At 38.5% G+C, this 23905-nt stretch overlaps 1 protein-coding gene across 3 annotated transcripts in view; it reads left to right on the top strand.

The window, feature by feature from the left end:
• The window catches only part of LOC309496524 (stonustoxin subunit beta-like), a 145669-nt gene that overhangs the window by 54878 nt on the left and 66886 nt on the right, over positions 1-23905 (top strand). The window lies entirely within an intron of this gene.

Raw genomic sequence — 23905 nt, 5'->3', positions numbered from 1 at the left:
AGTCTGAGTACACCCAAATAATTCTCTTAAACTCTTAATTTAATTAAGTTCATACTAAACCAAATTACAAGGTATGGCATGTAAATAAATCCATTAATTTAATGTAATTCAAAGTCTTTACAGCATTTGTAATGTCTCCATAAATTGTGATGTGATTCATTTAATTGGCAATTTGGGAAAAATAAATGATATAGTGAATTTTTTTTTTATTTAATTTTTTTTTTTACCAGGCTATTGGGTTAATATTTGGTGTAACCCTTTTAGTTCATGTAAATCAGTAAATATGTATCTCCATCAACGACCACTCCTTGGTTTAGGAATTTAATTAGTTTTAAAATGAATACCTGAATTTTTGGCCAGCATGAGTGGAATCGGCTTTCTCTGTGTTATTTCTTGAAGGATCCATCAAGTACACTGTGTGGTTGACAGCATTTATGTACTGAAAATGATAAGGTGGAAATGCAACCAATACATCTTTTAATAATACACCAGACACTCTAAATAATGACATATAGATATCATTCTGCTACTCACCAGAAGTTTCCAGTGGACCTCACAGATGTTCACAAATGAAAGAATTGCCTGGTAATGGTCAAAGTTGACCTAATGAAGAAGTTAAATAATAATTACCTTTGCACTGTAAACCATAATTAGTAAATTCAGCTTTTCAAAGCAATATGGAAAGCTGGCATATTCAGCATACATTTAGTATGTAGGACTGCAATAGTTAATTTATATTTTTGCATGCATAAGGTCCCTTCACAAACACACAAAACACATCCATTGCACATCCACACTGTAGTCCATGTAACCACTGTGATCACCTTTGCCAAACTGTGCAGGACAAGCTGTGAGCTTTCCCCATGCAGAATCACCCATGCTGTATAGTGATTGAGAATGTAAATGGAGCTCCCCATCTCCAGCTGATTGACAGCAAGATGAAACAGGCCTTCAATTATCTACATAAGAAATTTGGGAGAATTGTATTCATTTATTTGAAGTTTTATTATAGAATAAAAATACAATGTTAAGAAGACATTATAATTATTACAGTTCCAATCATAAGGACATATCATTTGATTTAAATTGTACTTTTGGTTTGTTACATTCAACCATTTCAATATTTTAATGTTTACACCAAGACACACATAACAAACACAACATAACTAACCATATGTCTATAATTATACTTCACAATAATGGTCCATCATTAATGGGTATCTGTGCATGAATTAATGCAGGGCAAATGAGTAAAACTACATAAACACTTCAGCTATCTACCACTATTAATTAATGTGAAAACAAGTTTACCTAAACAATAAGTACTAGTCAACTTAGAACTGATATAGTTTCTTTATAGGTAATCAATAACTAATGAATTAGATCAACCTCATTATGAAATATTAAGTAACTATGACAAATTATTAGCAATTATTACCAACTACTGTACACTGTCTGAGACATAATACATTGCATTTTTTACTCTGAATATGGTTGTTTTCTAATGACTTTCTAAAGGCAGAAACAAGTAGTGATCTGGACCTTTATTTAAATGTGAAAAAAATAAATATGTTTTTCGATTTACAATAGTGGATCAGAACACAAGCAGTTCATACAGAGTTAATAGGTAAATAGCAATGCATTTTATGACCATGGTAAGACTACAAAAAGACAAGTGGTCACATCTCAGATACGTTAAAGTGGTGATTATTTAGTAATTGTTCATTATTTGTCATTGTTCGTTGTTACAGTACTACTTAACGAGGCTAATGTTTTTTTTTTGTATTTATTGATTACCTATTAAGGAACTATCTTATCCTAAATTTACTTATTCTTCATATTACCAAATAGTGGTAGCTGAAGTGTTAATATAGAACTACAGATTTATAATTGTAAAACTTAACTACAGTTTGTATAACTAAATATTCAAGAGAATGAAATGCATACTACCTCGCCATATAAGCACCGGTGCGGTTGAAGTGTACGGAGCTCACGGTGACGAACAATAATTGTTTGCCTTATGTTCTGTGTGGGGATCACAGAAACCACAACCTCTGTGTCTTTTCTTTTCCACCAGGAGGTGAGCTGCATGCCATAAATTGAAATAAAAAATAACACATAGTTAAATATAAGTTGAATGTGTTTCTTTTTAATGTTCATTCAAATAATAACCTTTAAAAGTTACTAGTAAGAACTTGTGATACTAGAAAGCCTTCTTACTTGATGCTGTGGGGTTATCGATGTCTTGGATATTTATGAGGTTTGGTAGACATATCCCCATGTTCTACATCCTTTCCATCCAAGCTTTCTTCCTGGTCCCCAAGCAGAGATGAACCAGGCTGTGGTGAAGATTTCTGTTTCCCAATGGCACCGTCAGCTACTGAGGAGTCAACCTATCAACAGTGTATTTAAAAATACTAAGGATCATCATGTTAAATTCCTTTCGTTCGTCTCTTAATTTCCTATTTTAAATACATTTAAAACAAATATAAAATAAAATACTTTACAATATTTCAATTGTTTGTAGAAGTTTCAGTTGTAATTTAATGAATAGTTTCTCTAAAAAAAATGTACCACACACAAAATGATAAACCACATATAATATTAATATTGAGTAAAGATTGTGTAGTGTGTAGTAAAAACAGCTTTTGCTGTTATATGTCTATGAGTAGTAAACTATTTCGGATTGGCTGTAATTACATTGGCTGCAGTAAAGCTAAAACTGTAATGTTTAGATTAGGATTATTACTATTAATTCTGTAGAAGACATGACAGCTTCCGGAGTGGCTTGTAACATATCTCCCCCTCTTTTTCTGCTGCCGTTCTTTCCACTTTTCTTGGTCCACTCTGTACGTCTGCATAAAGTAAAGTTTTGATGGAAGCAGTCATTTATAAATTCAATAACTTTGGAGAACTGTTTTAGATACCAATACATATAATATGATACATAATGTACAGTAAGTTTCTTTATTTACTTTGACTTAAACACTTTTACCCATGCCACCTTCAATGAAACCTTAATTAAATTCAAACCTTTCTTCTAAAAACTCTTTGGGAATCTTCATACTCCTTCAGGAGAGCAGTGTGAGTAGTCTGATAGCGGGCCACAAAATCATCAAGCCTAGTCAGTCGGCCAGAGGGAAATCGAATGTGTTTTAAATCCCACTGGCTCTTTTCCATTATGCCCTGGGTTCTGTTGTCCTCTGTTATGTTCTGAGAAATGTATAAAAAACAGGTAAATTCGTAAAATAATTTACCTGTTAAACACATTAAGCAATGAGTAATAAAGTCATGTCATGTAAAATATATTATAATTACTTGTCTTGGAAGCTTTCTGAGGGTGTTGTATTTCCTAGAGCACTGCTCATATTCTGGTCCCGTCCCATGTCTTCCAAGGTCACCTTTGAACAAAAGTACGCAAGTAAAGCCATGTGTTTCATTTTCATAAAACCAAGCAAGATTTTTATATCGAAAATGGATATATTGATTAATGATGGCAAACCTAACATTATCCCGGTCCACAATCCAGAATAAGCTAGAAGGTATTTGTTGAGGTGCTCGATAAGGCCTCTGCAGAAGTAAAGATTCGGCTCTCCATGCCTGTCTAGTGGAGCATTGGAAATGACTTCTTTGCAACGTTTTGCAAATCTGTTGTCTCCATCGATGTCCTTAATGTAATGTAACAATGTGTTATTATTACAGGTCTGTTTGAAAATGAAAAAATGACTGACAAATCTTTAACAAGTTTCAGCTTTGACCTTTTTGATAATGTCTGGGCAGGAATACACCTCAGTAATACACAATTTTTTTTTATTTTTTTTTTACTGTGTTCACTGTCTGTTAATCTTCAGTGTACCCAGCTTTCCCATGTGTTTCTTTGTTTCATCTCATTCACCTGTTTGTCTCCTTGGTTACTGATTAATAAGTGTCCTAATTTCATGTTTGTCTAGTTAATTAGCTCCCTTGTTTTTCTGTGTCTGTTAGTTGTCAAGCTTTGTTTAATGTCACAAATGACCGTGCTAAGTTTCTCCTTATATATCTAATATATAATTTCCTAATGATCCTAAATCATGCGCTTTAATACCACTACCAATTGACAATCATACTTTTACATATGTTTGAGGCTGCAGATGCTGTGGACTTTATATTTATTATACATTTCTGTCTTGTTACATTAAAATGATGCTGTGTTGTGGTGTTCGAGTGGCAGATAATTAATTTATTCTTTTTTTAAATGAAGTAAGTATTTTCTGACAACACACACTTACAATTCACACAAAAGTTACTTTTTGTACTGACAAAAGACCTTGTTGTTTCTATGTCCTACTGTTATTGTACAGTATTTACATGTAATGCAATTGTTCCATACATTTTTTCTGTTAAATGGTAGTAATATCAAATATGTATCATTGTAACCTACTTTTATATCATTATAAACTAGCTGCACTCCATGGCATTTATCTAAGTACATTTTCACTCAAGAAATTTAACTTCATTACCTTTTCTTTATAGTATTTACTTGATAACAACAGTATACCTTCGCATATTTGTCAAAATTAAAACCATAAATGTTCAAATGTAAACTTGGAATTGACATTTACCTTCAAGCTCTCACTTTTGGACTTGGTTGTTTCATCCAATGTCCCTGTTCTCAGCAGCCACGACTGCAGGTTTTTGAAGTGTTTCTCTACATTGGGCCCACAGGATGGACTGGAGAACACAACAGCAGCACTTTGAACCATGTCATCTAGCTCTATTAAAGTGCTTGCAGTTGTCAGTGAACCGAAGACGTGCATGGCCAGATGGTAGTGGTTTGGCGCACTGTGGAATGTAACAAAAATAATTAGGTTCAAGAATATAACTATGGTCTTCAAGGTTATATGTTGATAGATGATAAATTGTACAACTTGTGCGTATTATATCCAAATCTGCACTTTATGTAATACTTGCTGGTCTTTTGTATATTTGTTGAATAGATCATTATTCTATTCATTTCACAGGCAAAGCCAATTTAGGGGAATTCAGAGGCCACACTGCTAACAGAAAGTGTCTGCATTTTGGATAGTTCAGTTCACATTGGCAGTAACATTATTAGTTTTTGGTATGAGGAAAAGAGATGTTGCTGTTGTGTTTTTTAGCCTAGCACATTAATGAAAGGTACTTCATTACAGAATCTGTATAAAGTTTATTGTACACTTAGCAACTGACACTAAAAGAGGGTTGTCACAAACAGTAATTTTTTCAAGTACACAACTTACTACTTTCTGCACATTTCCTTTGCATTCTTCATTACGTGGCTGAGACAACGATGAAGAATGGGCACCTCAAAATCTTCTTTTTTTCCTTTACCACTTGATATGTTGTAGTAGTGGTTAATGGTGTCTTTCAGGTTTTTTTTGGCAAATGACAGGCATATTGCCTGCATCAACACCATTGACCCATCACACAGGATCATGATGGGTGACCGCATACCTTTTTTCCCAAAACACCTTGCCACATCAGTCTGAAACGCCTCAAGGAAGTAATTAACTGAGGCTGTGGTGTGATCACAGGTAAGGTATGTGGCAACAGGTAGTGGAGATGAGTTTTTATGGGGATTCCTGACCACCAACTCATATACATAGAAAGGAGGAGATCCTTTCTGCTTTTTCATGATGCTGCCAGTCGCATCTAGATACACAATGTCCTCCTGGCATCGCTCCTGATATATTTCAATCCCCCTGCGTGACCAAAGAAGAACCCCTTTTGGGTGTAGCATCACTTTCTGGAGGACCTCATCAGGACTGCCTTTTTTCTGGTCAATCATTATCTGAAGACTTATGACTTCATTACTGTGCTGCCGGCTTCTCTTCCGTGCTTCCCACAATATATTTTTCAGGACATTCGGACTTGGAGCCTCATCCCGACAGCCAGACTCCATAACATCTTCGGGTATGTTTGTTAATTTGTCAAGGTACAAAGCTGATGCTGGAGCGTGGAAGCTGTCTTTGTAAGTCTTCGCCCAGTGATTTTCTTTCATGTGCCCTAACAGGTCTTCTTTTTAATTCCGTTAAATTATGTATACTCTTCTCCCCTTGGTAATTTACTATTGCCTTGAGGTCCTCTTCACTGTCCACAGTAACTGTTACTGTGACAGGGCAATCCTCAAATCTACAGTAACCAAGGCAGGAGAATTCAGGGCTCGCATGTAACGAACCCATCACCTTCAGTTTGTGCCTTTTAAAGGCAATTGAACAGTATGGGTTTATGGTCCTCAGACCTTTTGAAATCACATTTGTCCACTGGAGTCCTTTAAAGCTTCTTTCTTTTCTGTTCTTCTTCAGCTTTTCCCAATCACTCCTTTCAATGTAAAAGAATGATGGGTTCTTGGGTAAGTGGATTTTTATAAATCCATCGTCATCAGAGGTATTACTCATAGACCCCTAATGAAGAAATTAAATGTTACTATAACCTGTACGTATGTTCATTAATTAAATGTTTTTTTTAAACTGTGGAACATGTAATTCTAAAACCTTTGTTTCTGCATTAATAGTACAGTCAAACGTGAACATGGACAAATACTTATTTTTCACATATTGTAATTGTAACATTAACAATAACAAGGAATAATGTGATGTGAAGTCAATGTAGAACACAAGATTCTTATTATCGTTATTTTTCTTTCAATTACAAGACAAGGCATATAGGCACCCAACATTGAATTAAACAAATTAGAAAAAGAGTGAAGACTAACCTTCTCTGAAGACTTGTGTCCCTCATCTTCAGCAGCACTTCCACTGGCCACAGACAGAGGAGTAGATGGGGAATATTCTGCATGCTGTGTTGATAGAAAGTCAAGCAATGTTTGACATTATACTTTAGAAGAACACAAGAAACCTTTACAAACACAAAGAATGAAGACTAACCTTCTCTGAAGACTTGTGTCCTTCATCTTCAGCAGCACTTCCACTGGCCACAGATGGCAGAGGAGATGAGGATTGTTCTGCCTGGTGCTTTTTGACAAAGTATATAATGTAATAATGATGTTTAAATGTAAACATTTCGAAAAGAACCTTGTTAAAATATGAAATGCCTGCATCTGTCTTTGAGAAACTCAATATAACAACCTTTATTATTGACTATCATCAGCAAGATTTGTTATAAATATATATATACTATATATTTGGTTGTGTGTGTGCTCACCTTATGAAATACATTTTGCAGACGATAGCGATTGTTTTTAGTGTTTGCAATGGCAAGTGTAATGCACACTTGTCCCCAGAAGCCGTCTTTATTTGTAATAGTATCATCATAGTCGTTGAGTTTCTTTTTCAGGACTTCAACTGTCTCCACAATTTCATGGTCTACTATATGTATGGTTTTGTTCTATTGGGGAAATAATGCATTACAAATAAATGACATAGTTAGACATAGTTATTCAACTAAGTGTAATTTCACAGATGGATAGTTAATTATTGAATTACTCACCCCAAATAACTTGAATGAGTGAACTCTGGATAAAATCAAAAGAGGAAGAAATTAGGATGACACACACACACACACACACACACACACACACACACACACACACACACACACACACACACACACACACACACACACATATATATATATATATCATTGCTGTAAAACTGTAGAATACTGTTCTGTTCAGTCATTAATAAACAAATATAACGCACTTTTGGACATTCAAGTAACTACTAATAACAAACAAGAATTAATAAAACAATTTGTAATTAATATTACGTTGCCGTGTGGTAGTTCACTTTTAGAAAAGTACTATTACTTATTTATTACTTATCTATTAATTACCTATTAAAAATTAATAAAAAGGATCATAATACTTGTGTTTTACACATAATACATAATTAATGTACATTTAAGAAAAAAGGTAACCCACTTGTAATGACTGTGTCTATAATCTGTATTCTAAAGAGAAAACATCACAAAAACGCAAAAGTTTAAATGATATCGGTTAGTATTTAAGAATTCTCATGCTTTTCACTTTAAAATAATGTTCAAAATAAATAGTAATTTTGGAATATTTGAGTCATTATTATTTGGTTAACACCATGATCTTCACTTTAGAATAAATTATACATTAAACATTACACACATTAATTTTTAACATGTACAGTTAATTATAGTCCTCAGTGAGGAGTGAAAAAAATGGATTAGATAACAGTGAACTACTAAGCCGACTAACCACTATTACATAGCCTACTAATTCGGTAATCCGAGTTTTTGGTTAATAAACAGTAGTTACTACAGTGTTAATAATACTCATTTGCTCCTGTGTAGAAAAAATCAAACTCACTTTACCTAGAACATAACTTTTTATAGAGTTGCTGTAAAGGCAAAACAATATCTATCCTTTGACTTTCCTATTTTCACTGTAAAGCTGCTTTGAAATCCGTATTGTAAAGCAATATATAAATGAAGATGAATTAACTTGACTAGTTTTTCATTAATGATGGCATGGAACCGTATTGTAAATTTCTCACTGTAATTACTTTTCGGTGATAGCATCAATAATCATACGTGTCTATTTAAAATAATTATGACAATTTATTGAACCAAAGACTGGCCTAAGAAAAACATTTCTTTTTTACTATTCAGTAGACACTTTACTGTATAATAAACATTGCATGACATTAGACAGACATCAGAGAAATAACATGCTAGCCTACATGGTTGAATTGTGCTACGTAGGCCTAATTAATTTGACATGCATATGGCTAATGGTGTGTGTGGCAAACAATGTAATTGCCATGATGAGTAATGTTACTCAATGTGCAAATAAATCCAGCTGTGTATAGCAAATGGGGATTGTACATTTAATTAAAAGATGCAGTCACCCTTTCTTGCTCTTCGGCATCTTTCCAGTCATCAAATGGTGCAAGGTACGGTTTGTGTTGCTTATCAAAAAAACAGCAATAGCCTACTGTCATCGCACGGTTGTTGTCGGTGTAGGTGCAAGTTTAGGCCTCACAGGTGCCTGTTTAAAACGTATTACATATTTGCTCTTTTGACATTGCACTACGTTGCACAGTGTAATTTTACAAACAAATCATACTTTAGACATATTAACCATTCATTAAGAATATGATGGTGATCATAGAGGTCAAATCTCAAGTAGACAGTACTGTAATAAAATATATATTATTTTCAAGATATAAATGTAATGCAAAAGTAATCTAAGTTACTTAATCTTGCATTACTGCTGCAGTTAAGTTTTCTACGCAAAATGTTGCAGTTAATTTTTTATTTTATTTTATTACAAGTTAAAATAATGAACCACTTTTACCGACATTAAGCTTCCAGTCCTGAAACGATTTATTATGCCCCCCTCTGGTGGACAACAGCTACCACCAGTCCAACTTAGCATATGTATACAACCATGTAACAGTGGTTTCCTTAATCAAGCATATTAAGCGTATGCTTTAATTATGTAGTTTAGAAAATACTATCCGTCACAAAACAGATGGGGAGAACCACAAGAATCAGAATAACGAACACATGCAAAAATAAATTGAGTAGCTACTTCAGCACCATGGACAGCATAATTGATATGTATAGAGCACTTTTGAGGATTCAAAGTTATGAGGCATGGTCATGGATACCAATTTGTGTTTATTATATGTGATGTTTTGTGAGCAAAAGTCAGAAAGAGAGAAGAAAGCTTCCAATATGGACACAAAGAAATACATTTGTATAATGAAGAAACATTAAAAGCAGTGTTACACCAATCTTCGACAGACACACAGTCCTTGAGGCAACATGGCCAATACTTGATTAAAGTACATACTGTTATGTATTCGCATGACAGTTACAAATCACAATGACATTTATATTGCACAAATTAATGTCCACTACAGAGAGATTTGTGTCAACTAATATTTTCAATGGATACACAAGCACAAAGGGAATATGAATAAAAGTCTCTTCTGGGCATTGTTCACAACTGAGAGGATATACTTGTTCAACTTAAGATCATGAAAGACACTGCAACGGTGCAATTTACATCATCTGCACTGGCTTGGGCACTGTTGTGACTGAAACAGAAAAACAGGGAAATGAATGTTATTAATCATCAATGGCAGAAGTATTTAAAAACAGAAGAAAACAGTATTTAACAGAAATACAGAAAAACAGTATTTAAAAACAGAAGTATTTAAAGGCCATTTATTTTGTAAAACAACATCAGAATTTTTTTTTTTTGAATGCATGGACAAAACAGCATATATATGAGGTTTGGGGGGCTCTTATTTTGTAAAACAACATCAGAATGTCCTGAAACATTGTAGCTGACACCTTGAGAAGGTGTACTCTCCAGCTGAGGTGGAATTGGTCTGTGGAAGCTAGGACTTTTATTTTTATGATTTTCTGAATGGATGGACACACCAGGTAATATATGAGATTTGGGGGGGCTCTTATTTTGTAAAACAACATCAGAATGTCCTGAAACATTGTAGTTGACACCCTGAGAAGGTGTACTCTCCAGCTGAGGTGGAACTGGTCTGTGGAAGCTAGGACATTTATTTTTATGATTTTCTGAATGTATGGACACACCAAGTAATATATGAGATTTGGGGGGGCTCTTATTTTGTAAAACAACATCAGAATGTCCTGAAACATTGTAGCTGACACCTTGAGAAGGTGTACTCTCCAGCTGAGGTGGAATTGGTCTGTGGAAGCTAGGACTTTTATTTTTATGATTTTCTGAATGGATGGACACACCAGGTAATATATGAGATTTGGGGGGGCTCTTATTTTGTAAAACAACATCAGAATGTCCTGAAACATTGTAGTTGACACCCTGAGAAGGTGTACTCTCCAGCTGAGGTGGAACTGGTCTGTGGAAGCTAGGACTTTTATTTTTATGATTTTCTGAATGTATGGACACACCAAGTAATATATGAGATTTGGGGGGGCTCTTATTTTGTAAAACAACATCAGAATGTCCTGAAACATTGTAGTTGACACCTTGAGAAGGTGTACTCTCCAGCTGAGGTGGAATTGGTCTGTGGATAAAAAAATTATATTAATAATTTATAGACAAACCAGCATATTTATGATTTTATGAGGACTCGATATATATATATATAATTACGGTATAGATAGATAGATAGATAGATAAGTATAGAGATATATAGATAGATAATAATAATAATAATAAATATATATATATATATATATATATATATATATATATATATATATATAAATAATTACAGTATAAAGATAGATAGATAGATAGATAGATAAATAATTATAGCGATAGATAGATAGATAGATTATAGAAATAGATCGATAAATAGATAAATAATTATAGTGATATACAGATAGATCATTTTAAAGATAGACAGATAGATAGATAGAAAGATAGATAGATAGATAGATAGATAAATAATTATAGTGATATACAGATAGATAGATAGATAGATAGATAATTACAGATACATAGATAATAATATAGATAGATAGACGGACGGACGGACAGACAGAATAGCTGAATGTGAAATAGCCTTCGCCGGAAGATCAGTGTTTTCAGTTCAGATGACAGGTTGACGGTCTTACCGTAATAGCTAGTGTATACGCGCAACACGAAATATAGGGGCGGCTAGTTTGACCGCTCATTTCGAGGTGGAGGCTGGCTTGAGGAAAAGTGCACCAACGGTTCATGGAAATTGTACATGTACTGGTTTAGAGACTAAGTTTGTGGGTTCTGCTTTTTATTATTGAGGTATTGAGTGTTTAAAATCTGTTTTGACACATGTGAAGGGGATTTGAAATGAGTGAACGGATTATCAAATACTCGTTTAACGAATCAATTCAAGAGTATTCTGATTACGAAGGAGTCAATATAAGAGTCATTTGATTACGAACGAGTCAATTCAAGAGTATTTTGATTACGAACGAGTCAATTTAAGAATCATTTGGTTATGAACGAGTCAATTTAAGAGTAATTTGATTATAATTGAGTCATTTTAAGAAGAATAATTTGAGTCATTTTGGGTTTAAACAAGTAAATCAGTCCTATGTTCAAATAAGTATTAGTGGTTGTTGATAGGAGTGAGTCATTTGTATTTGAGGTAACTGTTTTTTTGGGGGGGTCTGACTATTTTAAGTCTCTGAAGTACTGAGTTTGGATCAGTTAGAGGGCTGCACTATTTAAATGTGGTAACTGTATTTTTGGTTTCCCTGAACCAGTTAAGATTCCATCACTGTGTAAGCCAATTATTCAGTAGTTTCATATTCTTGTCATTTGTTTATTTTGTTTTGTTTGTGTGTTTTGTTTTGGGATTATTCAATAAACATCAGGGTTTATTATAACTCTCTTATGCTCAACCTGTTTTTTTTATTCTCAAACCCCTGAGAATATATGTTTATTAATTGGAGGCACCGCGCTATAGAACAAATTATTATTGTAGTATACTTGTAGCTAACTGTTCATTCTTCAGGGGAAGGACCAGACATTACCCTTTACTACTGCTAGGATACCAGGGCTCCTTTAATATTATTATACGAGTGTACCCGGCTGGGGAGGGTTACATAAGCTAAGCTCACGCTGACCCTGTCAAACTAAAACAATGCATGCACTGAGACAAAAATGCATTTGCCCACCTATCTAAATGTAGGAAGGAAGGTGAATTAGACCTTTTTAAAAAAACGGTGGCGTTTTCCTTTAATTTAGTACCACACCTGTTCTGTTTTCCCTTGATTGCTCCCTAGTATATTTAAAGGACAAGTTCGGTATTTTACACTTAAAGCCCTGTTTACAGATCGTATCTGATGAAATAGAACGGTTAAGATTAAAATTTGGACACATGCTGCTGTCCCGAGAATTTTAGGTTTATTTCGCTTCCCCCCTCCACCCCCACAATGGTTGTTTATATGCACTGGAAGATTCCGTCCTAAAAACACATTAAACTTTCGTTTACAAAGACGTGAAACTCACCGAGTGGTCAGGGGGTGTTCACTGATATGTTCCATCAAAAATCACTGAAAAAGATGCATTCCAACAGGTTTTATCGTAGTTTTTGTCCAACTCCATTGACTTAATAGGACGTGCTGTGAGACCGCAGCACCTTTACGGTATTACTCCGCCGCTTCTTCTTCTGCTTCTTCTGTGTATTCAATGAAATGCCCGTGGTTTGCTTGCAATTGGCAAAGGTGCATTATCGCCACCAACTGGGCTGGAGTGTCTATTATTCAAGCTCTCAACGGAAGAATCACGGGTGACGCGTTTGGCAAAATAGGTCCACAAAAGTGAAATAAACCTAAAATTCTCGGGACAGGAGCATGTGTCCAAATTTTAATCTTAACCGTTCTATTTCATCAGATACGATCTGTAAACAGGGCTTTAAGTGTAAAATACCGAACTTGTCCTTTAAGCCTTCAGTTCCGGCATTTGCAGTTCACATGGCTGTTATTATGTATTTCTCCCTGTGATTCTCCTGAACTTTAACTGAAAAAGACTGGTTGTCCAACAGTCTTCTCTAGTATTTGCGCTACCGTTATTATCCTGTTGCACAGGCTTAATGGGGAGGTGCATGTCACTTTAAAATAGAGCAAGCATCGGCAAAATGTTTGAAATGATCAAAACTTAATAGATTGTATTTTTATGCTATACTGCAATGATGAAAACTATTAGTCCTCCAGTCAAGCATTTTAAGCATCTATTTATAAAGGGATTCAATTAATTTAAATATAGTTGTGACCAACTAATGAAGCAATATGTGAAATGAAAAAGACCATATAATGCATAAAAAGTTGTGCTGCCTCTGTTGCTAGAAATGGTCTTGTATGCCTAAAGTTAGCCAAATTAAATTGAATGATATTAGCTGCCTTTTTGGCACGTTCTGAAATGACAAATGAGAGTCTAATGTGACTACACAAAAATGTATTATTTTATTCAATATGAAATTGGTATTTTTATCATACTGGAATTAGGCATATATAATCTTAAGTAAAGAAAACATCCATATACAGTACCTGTTCATTTTCAATACAGTTTTTTTCCCCCGCCGGATTATGATGAAGGCTGCAATGCCCTCTAATTGTGTCGTAAGACACATGCACACCTGACTGCAACAGAACAGCCCTGATGTCAGAAAGAATGTGTCATGCTCTCTAGAAAGACCAGGGGCTGTATTCACAAAACATGTTATCTTACTCACACGGATCCGCAAAAACGAATAAAAACGCTGTATTCTGCTGCCAGGCCAGTAGATGGCGATGAAACACTATAGACTGAACAAGTAATACGCATGTGTATGCAGTGTTGTTTTTGGCAGCCCTTTTAGTTTTAGTCTTAGTCTTAGTCTTTTGGACGAAAATGCTTTTTAGTTTTAGTCACATTTTAGTCACTTATAAACTTGATAGTTTTAGTCAAGTTTTAGTCAAGTTTTAGTCGACGAAAACGCAAAAAGGTTTTAGTCAAGTTTTAGTCAATTTTTGCAAAAAAAATAGTAGTCTTTAACAAATTAATTTAGGTTAAAAAGTATTGGAAATGGGCTTAGGTTTGACAGGTTGTACTGTAGCAAGTGTTGCAATTCATAAAACAACAGTTAACCTTAAAACCTTTGCATAATAAACTAGACTTTCTCATTGATGGAGATGCAGTGCTGCCAAGCTGTACTTCATTGTCGAATTGGGCAGAAACCTTTTATCCCCATATTTCAAGTTATATTTTTTCCATGAATTGATGCTCTTCTAAAATTTCAGCACATTGGCTATTTTCACCAGTAATCACAGTAATAAAGGAATGGTTTACAGTTTAAACAGCAAAAAACTTTGAGCTACTACAACATTACACACAGATAAAGTGGTAACAGTGGAATGACTGTTTTACTCAAAAAAAGCCAGGAATAAAAATATTCTTACTTTGGCAATTGTGGCTTTTTTATATAATTAGTTAAATAATAATTTATGTTATAATCTAAGTTATATAATAATTATATATTACTTTGTACCAATTAGCCCACTAAACTAATGCTCGGACACACTCGGTCTCTCTCGCGTACACTCGGTCTCTCTCGCGCGCAGACACACTCGGTCTCTCGCGCGCACTTTCGGTCTCTCTCACGCACTGTCGCTCGCTCGCGCAGTTCGTTTCGCTTTTGTCCAGTCCGGCGCCTCATATCGAAGATGTGTGGCGACTCGTGACTAGCCGCAGCCGCAGGTGTGTTGTTGTTGTGTGGAATCTGGTGCGCGGCATAGGCAGCCGGGTGGTGGGCGTACCCAAAACAAGGATAGGAAGCTGCAGCATTGCTGATACTTTTTTTTTTTTTTTTTCTCAAAACAGACAGATTTCACGCAAATTAGGCAGAAATGACATGCATTGTGAACGTCAGACTTATAATCATTTTCGTTCCGTCTCGTCTCGTCAACGAAAACTCGAAAACGTCTCGTCATGTTTTAGTCACCTTAGAGCCATTTTTAGCTAGTCATCGTCGCGTTATCGTCATAAAAAAAAGGTGCGTCAACGAAATCATTTCGTTATCGTCATCGTTGACGAAAACAACATTGTGTGCATGACGTCATCATCTACAGAGATTTGAGTTTTTGTTCTTTATACAGAGACCGTTTTCAAAAACTTGCACTTTGAAACCAGTTTCAAAACATTGCGTTTTCAGGCACCCAAAACGTTGTTGTCGTGTAAACGAACGGCCAAAACACATACTTTTTTTTTTACGGTTTTAGTTGAAAACGGTGTCGTGTAAACGGGAGTTCTCCTAAATGGCGATAAAAGTTCTTATTTAAGAGTTTTCTCTTAAAACCTATTCACAAAGCTGCTGAGACCAACTTCTACTAAGGAATAGAGAAGTCTTCAGCTAAGAGTAGGGGCGGGGTTTATGTCATCATACGTACTAACTATGACCACAGTGATTGGCTGATTGGGGAGGGGTCTCTGTCAGTGATATAAATATTGTAGAACAAGGTATCATGTTGCCATATTCAAATAAAGGTTTTAAAATGAAGGCTAAGTGTCACTAATTAAACTAGTATATGTTCAGCCAATTCTCAGCCTCTTTACATGTCTGCATCTCAAGAGATTGCAGAATTCAAGCGACAACATTTTTTGTATCTTTGTTGTTGTTGTTTTTACAAGTGGATCCAGCAGTAAATCCTTATTTTTCTCTTGGATACATGGCCTAAATGATGAAGGAAGGAAGAATACATCTTATACTAGCTATTACTAGCTATTATATACAGCTAACAAACTAACGTTAGCTTGCATTGCAAACGACATTGACTAACTCAAATTCGGTAGGTATCCTCAGTATTTGCAAGCTAGCTAGACTTACTGTATACTATATCTAAAATAATTTTGTAGACATAACAATGGATTTTGCCACTTTCTACGTGGCAGAGGCTGATTTACCAAGGGATACTTTAAAATGTGTAGCTACTTAACATCTGAACATTAGCTAATATTTAACTATGTACATTTAACCAATGCAAATGCTGTTAATGCTTGTTTACAGTACACGGCTGCCGACGCTAGCTAGCTAACGTCACTTACTTGTCAGCCAGGTTGGGTTGCCCCCGACAGACGCCACAGAACATTACTCCGTCTTCATAAATAACCCAGTCGAATTCATCTTTCCATTTGGTTACAAATTTTCGTTCCCGTTTTAATTCGTATGGTGCTGTTGGTGTAAGGTGACTTGTTTTTGGAGCTTTTCCTGGCGCTTGGCCGGGCTGCGGAGCCTGAAGAAACATCACTCCAGTCTCCACCACTGTTCTTTGAGGCAGGTCAAAATGTTTAAACTTGGACCGACTCCAATTGGCTAATCAAAGCATTCTGAGTTGGACGCTGGTTTGTGGGGAAAAAAATGTGTTCGTTTCAAATCGGTAAAATTAAATCTGTAAAATAGACGTAATGAGTGGCACATAACGTGAAGTAACATGGCATTTTATTTTGTTTGAAATTTAACTTGTCCAGTGGGACAACTAATTTTCTCTTCCACTTGTCCTACAAAAAAATCCACTTTACCTTAACCCCCTGAGGTCGGCTATCACGCCGGCGCGATAGGCTCGCTTTTTTTCTTATCAGTGCAAGAGAGACTCAAAATACTCTGTTGACTTTGATCTTACATACAAGTTTCATACATCAATCGATCCTGTTAAGTGTGCATTTTTTTTGTGCATACTCACAATAAAAACAAAGTGTTGTGCTTTTTGCCAAATAAAGAAAAATAAACATGATGTGAGTTCTGCCTACTCTCTGTCAGTGTAGTCCATTCTGAAACGCGTCCGAAAATGAACTATAACTCAGCGAATACTCAGTCAAACAGGCATACAGACACACAGCCGCAGCTGGAACCACCTTCCAGAAGAGATCAGGGGCCTCATTTATAAACGTTGCGAATGCACAAAAGAAGGCGTACGCCGCTCTCTACGCAATAATTGGTATTTATAAAAAGCAAACTTGACGGCAAAATGTGCGGTCCTTCACGCAAACTCTGACCCAGGCGTACGCACAAAAACGGGTGAAATGAGAAATGGCGACACCGTCGGCAGATGGAAGAAACACGTGAAAGTGTGTGAAACTGTAGACCGTTGTGTAAAAGAAATGGCAATACTGCCTCATAAATAACATGAAGACTTTACAAAGCAAGTCTTACAATTAACAGCCAACACGAACACCCGTTTGATCGATCTGCAGTGTAAAACAAACAAAATCAAACGAAGATTACAACAGAAATGCAAATTAACACATATTTGCAAAAAGAAAAGTGAAATATGTTCTGAAATAATATTGGCATGTTATGCAATTCATCCTCCTAACACAGCACTCTGGCGATGGAGCGCTAGACGCTTTTTTGCATCGACTTTGATGTCCGACCATTTCTTTATTTTGGCCACGGTCCGAGGTTGTGAGGCTGCAGCATTAATGGTGTCTGCAACCTTTTGCCACTCAAGTGCCTTTTTGGCATTAGTAATGCCCACACTGTGCCCTCCAAACAACATTTTACTCCTCTTTTCCACCTCGCCAACGATAATTTCTACTTCACATTGAGTGAAGTTACGTTTCTTGGTTTTCCTCTCTGTGTTTGCCATGATTTCGCAATCGATGAATATTAACTTGTGGGCGTTTCACGGACTATTTATGGGCAAATATGGGCGTGACATGAAGCCGCAAAAGCTGCGCTACATTTAGAATTGATTGTGATTTATTAAGGGAAAACTGCGTAGGATGTGCGTGCGCACGGTTTTATAAATCCGAATATTTCTGTGCGTACGCACGTCCTATGTTTCATCCGTACGCCACTTCTGACGCAAATCCTACACAAAGTTTTATAAATGAGGCCCCAGATGTGCTCCTACAGTAGTCACATTCAAATCCAGACTCAAAACACATCTGTTTAGCTGTGCATTTACTGAATGAGTTCTGTGCCACTGTACGTCCGACTGATTACACTGTATTTTATTTTGCATCCTCCTTTTTACTCTAAACTGAACTCAAATGGCACTGAGAATTGGGTAAGAGAGATGAAAACTTGCTGATGGCCTGGGTCTGTGGTGGAGTAGTGAGTTTGGCATGATTAAACTCGAGGCTCTGTGGGGTGCGGACTGGATCGACTCCATTCCTAGAGCTTCCAAACAAATGGGATTTTGGGGTTTGGACTGATGGGGCAGTGAACCCGAGGTTACCCCGTGAGTCAGTCCTAGAGCTCCTCCTGTCCGGTTTTAGGGGAAAATCGGGTCCATCGGAGACGTCCAATAGATTTCTCAGGCGCGCTGAAAGAACACCACAGACACAGTGTAATCACCATGGGAAAATCTCAGAGTAAAACTAGGAGTTGTGAAAAATATGATAGACCAACCGGTGTTTTGCCAGATGAGAAGTTTATCTATGTATCATCTTTTTACTCTTTTAAATCATTTTATAACTGTATCATATCTCTTTTATTTATTTTTTATAACTGTTTTAATTTTCCTTGCTTATTTTAAATCCTTTCTATAAAGCACTTTGAATTGCCATAGTGTATGAAATGTGCTATATAAATAAACGTCTCAGGTTACGACTGTAACCTATGTTCCCTGAGAACAGGGAATGAGACAATACGTCATCATGGCGCTATGGAGAACGCCTCAGGCGTGACAGGTGTCTGAAATCAAGTATCAACTCACAGCAATCATGCTGACCGGCGACAGCCCATGCATCATCAGCTTGAATGATGAGCGTGCAACCTGGATGTATAAAAAGGGGGCATTGAAACCGTGACAACATCCTATCGTCTGAAGGGACTGTTGCAGGCAGGCCCTGAGGCATGGCAGGGAGACGTATTGTCTCGTTCCCTGTTCTCAGGGAACATAGGTTACAGTCGTAACCTGAGACATTCCCTTTCGAAGGGAACTCGACAATACTTCATCATGACGCTATGGGGAACGAAATACCCACTCCGCCATGCTGAGGGGAGTGCATGCCAAAAGGCAGTGACAACTGTCAGAACCAGTAATTCAGAGAACACTGGAACCACTCACCCTTAGGTCACAGTGACAGCACTCCCTACCAGTCATAGCCCAAGCTAATGAACCAAGAAAACTGCCAGAACATAGTTAATGGGGGGTATATCTGGGCCAGCTCAAAGGCCCACAACTTCCAATAGAAGGGGTCACTTCTAGGGAGTATGGCTAGGGGACCCAAGGGACTCCCAGCCAGTCACTATTCAGGGGAGCATGCCTCCTGAAATGCCACCAGGCTGGCCTGGTGATCTATACTAAGACACACAGTCTGCCATTGCCTGTCTGTCCGAGATCACAGAGACGGGATTTCCCGGAGAGTGTGACTCAACCTCAAGAAACGACGGAAGTTGTCCACTCAATCCACGGGTCTACCCAGTGCTCGCTCCGAACACTGTGGAAGTAAGAGAGGGTTCAAAACCAGGAAGGTCTACTGAGGCCTAAGACCTGATGTACGTGAGAGCTCATATCAGGAAGGCCGGTGAGGCCTGAAACCTGGCGACCACAGCATGTGGGAGCTCATACTCAGGAAGGCCTGGAGAGTCTTACCTGATAACCACAGAATGTGGAAGTTAGCTAGAGAAAGGCGTCTGTCGTAGCATACTTCGACAACAGGACGCATCTAGAGTGGGACCCGAAGTGAAAGACCGGGGTCTGAGCCACATAGGAAGGGACCGAAGCATACAGCGCATGACCCTTACCATAAAAAAATTATTTTAGAAAGTACACAAGACGTTCAGTCGTGTGACTTACCATAAGCATGGGTTTAAGAAGGTACGGAGTGTATGTACCAAAAAAAAAGAAAAATAGATTAAGTAAAGGTGCATGTACTTCATCACTCTATATTCAGGAAGGCCTAGTAAGGCCTATAACCTGGCGACCACAGTAAGTGGGAGCTCATCCTCAGGAAGGCCGCTGAGGCCTGTGACCTGACGACCACAGAATGTGGGAGCTTGTATCCAGGAAGGCCGGTGAGGCCTGTAACCTGGCAACCACAGCATGTGGGAGCTCACATTCAGGAAGGCCAGGTGAGGCCTTTAACCTGACATGTGGAGGCTCATAACCAGGAAGGCCTGGTGAGGCCTGTAACCTGGCGACCACAGTGTGTGGGAGCTCAGCTCACTTTTACAATACATTACCTGCTTACCAAACATGTCCCAGGCTCTGTACAAGAGACGAGTTCTGAAAAAGAAGAGAAAAATGTTACACAAAACATTTTCACTCAACATAAAACCTGCAGCGTGCGGAATGAAGCATGCCAGGACTCAAACTCAGTAGCCTCTTTTGTCTTTTTTTTTTGTTGCTGTTTCACAAGCCTAGGGAAGGCGCTCCTATCAACCAAGCTGAAGCGGGTCATCAGAGAATTTCCTGAACTCATCATAGGCCCCGCCCCAAGCCTGATGTAGGAGGAGCCTGGGAGTGATGGTGGTTAGGAGACAAGATCCAGGGAGGGTATGTCTAACGTTCGGTCTGAGAACGTTTTCTCTGGATCACCTCCCTGAGATCCTGCCTCCCACGCGCCCTGCTCCCTCTTTTAGGAGGAGGGGGTACATGGGAAGCGACACTGGCCTTCTGGGTCTATCTGTGATCCTCAGACCACGACGGACCAGGCCCTTCCGCCTGCCTGGGCTGGGCCGAGGACCTCCGCGGTATGCAGCTCTTAAACGCCGCAGAGCGCTCCCTCGCCTCCCTGAACTTATCGACCACCGTCTCGACGGAAGGTCCGAAAAGCTCGGAAGGCGAAACCGGTGAATCGAGGAGAAAGGTTTTTTCTTTCTCCCCGATGTCAGCCTGGTTGAGCCACAGATGCCTCTCCGTAGCCACCATAGCCGCCATCGCACGGCCGATGGAAACAGCGGACTGTTTGGTGGCCCGGAGAGCCAAATCCGTGGTGCGGCACAGCTCTGCGACCACGTCAGGGGGCAGGCCGGCCCCCTGATCAAGGTCCCGCAGCAGGTCGACCTGGTAGGCCTGAAGGACCGCGAGAGTGTGCAGTGCCGCACCTGCCTGACCTGCTGCCGTGTACGCTCTGCCATTCAAGCGTGACGTTGTCTTAAGCGGCTTGGATGGCAGGGTCGGAGCTCCCAGAGACGATGGCCGACCAGAGGCGAGATAGTTGGCCAACGTCTCGTCCACTGGCAGCATCGACACATACCCGTGCTCCGCGGCCCCCTCCACAGCAGCGAAACTAGCCCGCCGATGTAGATAAAGGCGTGCAGAGAACGGGTTCTTCCATGCCTTCTCGATCTCAGAGTGGAGATCGGGAAGGAATGGAAGGCTCGTCCGAGCCGGTGGCTTACGGGTGGGGAGAAACCGATCGTCCAAAATACCACGAGCAGGTTCCTCCCGGACGCGCCTCCACTGCAGCTGCAATCTGTTGGTGGCGCGCCCCATAACGTCCACCAACTCAGCGTACACTGGGCAGGAGGGCTGAGATGGTTCAGTCTCAACCAGACTGACATCATCAGCAGCCGACTCCTGCCCGGCCCGAAGAGAGCCAGTTGCAGAACCGTCAGAAACAGAAAGAACATCCTCTACATCGATCTGCAACTCACCCTCGTCAGCTGGCAGATCATCCGCGAGGTTAACGCCCCTCTCCAGCTGATCTGCCAGCTCCATCTGAGAGCCCCACAATCTCAAGCGTCGCTGAGCCTCAGCCCGAGCGGGACCGAAACCGCGGGGTTCAGATGCCGCACCCACTTCCCTCGAGAAGTGGGACAGACGAGAGCAGAGCGTTCTCCGAGAAAAATGCTCACAGTTTGCGCAGGAAGCTCCCTCGAGAGCTTCCCACGCGTGCTTTTCTCCCAGGCAGAAAACGCACAGATCGTGTGAGTCCTCCGGTGTCAAATATCTGGGACACGGGTCGGCACACTTGCGGAAAGAATCCCTCTTCTCTGCATGTTTCATTGTCGATTGCTCTCAGACAGACAAACAGTCCCTGAAGACGAAAAGGATGTTGTCACGGTTTCAAGGCACCCTTTTTATACATCCAGGTTGTGCGCTCATCATTCAAGCTGATGATGCACGGGCTGTCGCCGGTCAGCATGATTGCTGTGAGTTGATACTTGATTTCAGACACCTGTCATGCCTGAGGCGTTCCCCATAGCGTCATGATGACGTATTGTCGAGTTCCCTTCGAAAGGGAACTTGCTTTGCCTTGCCTTATACGCAACATACAAATATGCTCTGATACTGCACAACGTCTATGTGCCTTGCATTATTTATGCGAAAACATATTCAGCCTGGAGAATACTGGTTACATGTAGCCATGCCTAAATGCAAGTAGAAATAATAATAATATAGAATACAACCAGAAACCAGTGATGGTTTATATTGACCACACCAAAAATGTTTGTAATTGACCAGGTCCCACTAAAAGAAATAGCACATATTCCAACATATAGCATTCTTTTATAACAACAACAAACTGCAATGGACTGTAAAACAAATTTAAAAATAATAGTAACCCTGAATCTTGGTCGTTTCCCCATTCCACACAGAAGTCATTGCAAATGTGTCTATGTGTAATGTTTAAAAAAAAAAAAATTTTTAGAGCCATAATAGTTTTCTGTTTCCATGCCATTTTTTAAATGTTGTCCAGCTTTTTTTTTTTTAAGTGCAAAACTTTACTTTAGCATCAAAATAGACTCAATGTTTGTTTGATTTTCTCAGGTAAACTATTTAAATTCTTAGATCAGTTATTTTTTGTTATTTATACATTCAAGTGCTTTTGTGTTCATTTTTGACAAGATAAAATAGTTTTTTTTATAGTTCTAAGTGCTTTTTTTTCTCAGCCTTGTCGTATTACATCTGGAAGCATCTTGGTCATGAACGTGGAGTGTTTTCCCTTCGAGTTCTTGCCGTGTTTCTGTTCCAGCCTAATGCCGAGATACTCTGCCTCATCCTTGTGTTCAGGCCAGTGTGTCAGACCGGGACCATACAGAGACCCAGTGTGTGCAAAGTTCCCCCAGTAGGCCATCACAGTCCTGCATAGCTCTTCCTCTTCCTTTGTGAAAGGAGCAGTTGCTTTGAGATGAGCTTTAGCAAAGCAGTTCCCTGAATAAAGAAAGTGCATCCGCATGGTCGTCTCCAACAAAGCAGGGTCTTTTCTTCTGGCTCATACTGGGAGGATGCTGGATGATGTATTGACGTATATGAAGTATTAGCAACGGTGTCTTATACACTTGAATGTAAAGTTTCTTAATGTGATCTTAAACAGCAATTTACTCTATAATTAATTATTATGCTTGTGACGTAGTGATTCTAGATAGGCCTGTAACCCCAATCACGCTTCACAGAACAATACAAATACCAAAATAAGCTCACTTTTACAATTGAAAAACGTTCTTTTTTAATTTAACTCAAAATGGGGACTCGTTTCCTTTTTTCCTACATCTTGCTTATTCAAAGCATATCAAAGTGCAAA

Source organism: Leuciscus leuciscus (assembly GCF_965113295.1).
Source record: "Leuciscus leuciscus genome assembly, chromosome: 4".
Classification (NCBI taxonomy): domain Eukaryota; kingdom Metazoa; phylum Chordata; class Actinopteri; order Cypriniformes; family Leuciscidae; genus Leuciscus; species Leuciscus leuciscus.
The sequence above is the reverse complement of the archived record's forward strand: the minus strand, read 5'-3'. Positions and strand labels throughout refer to the sequence as shown.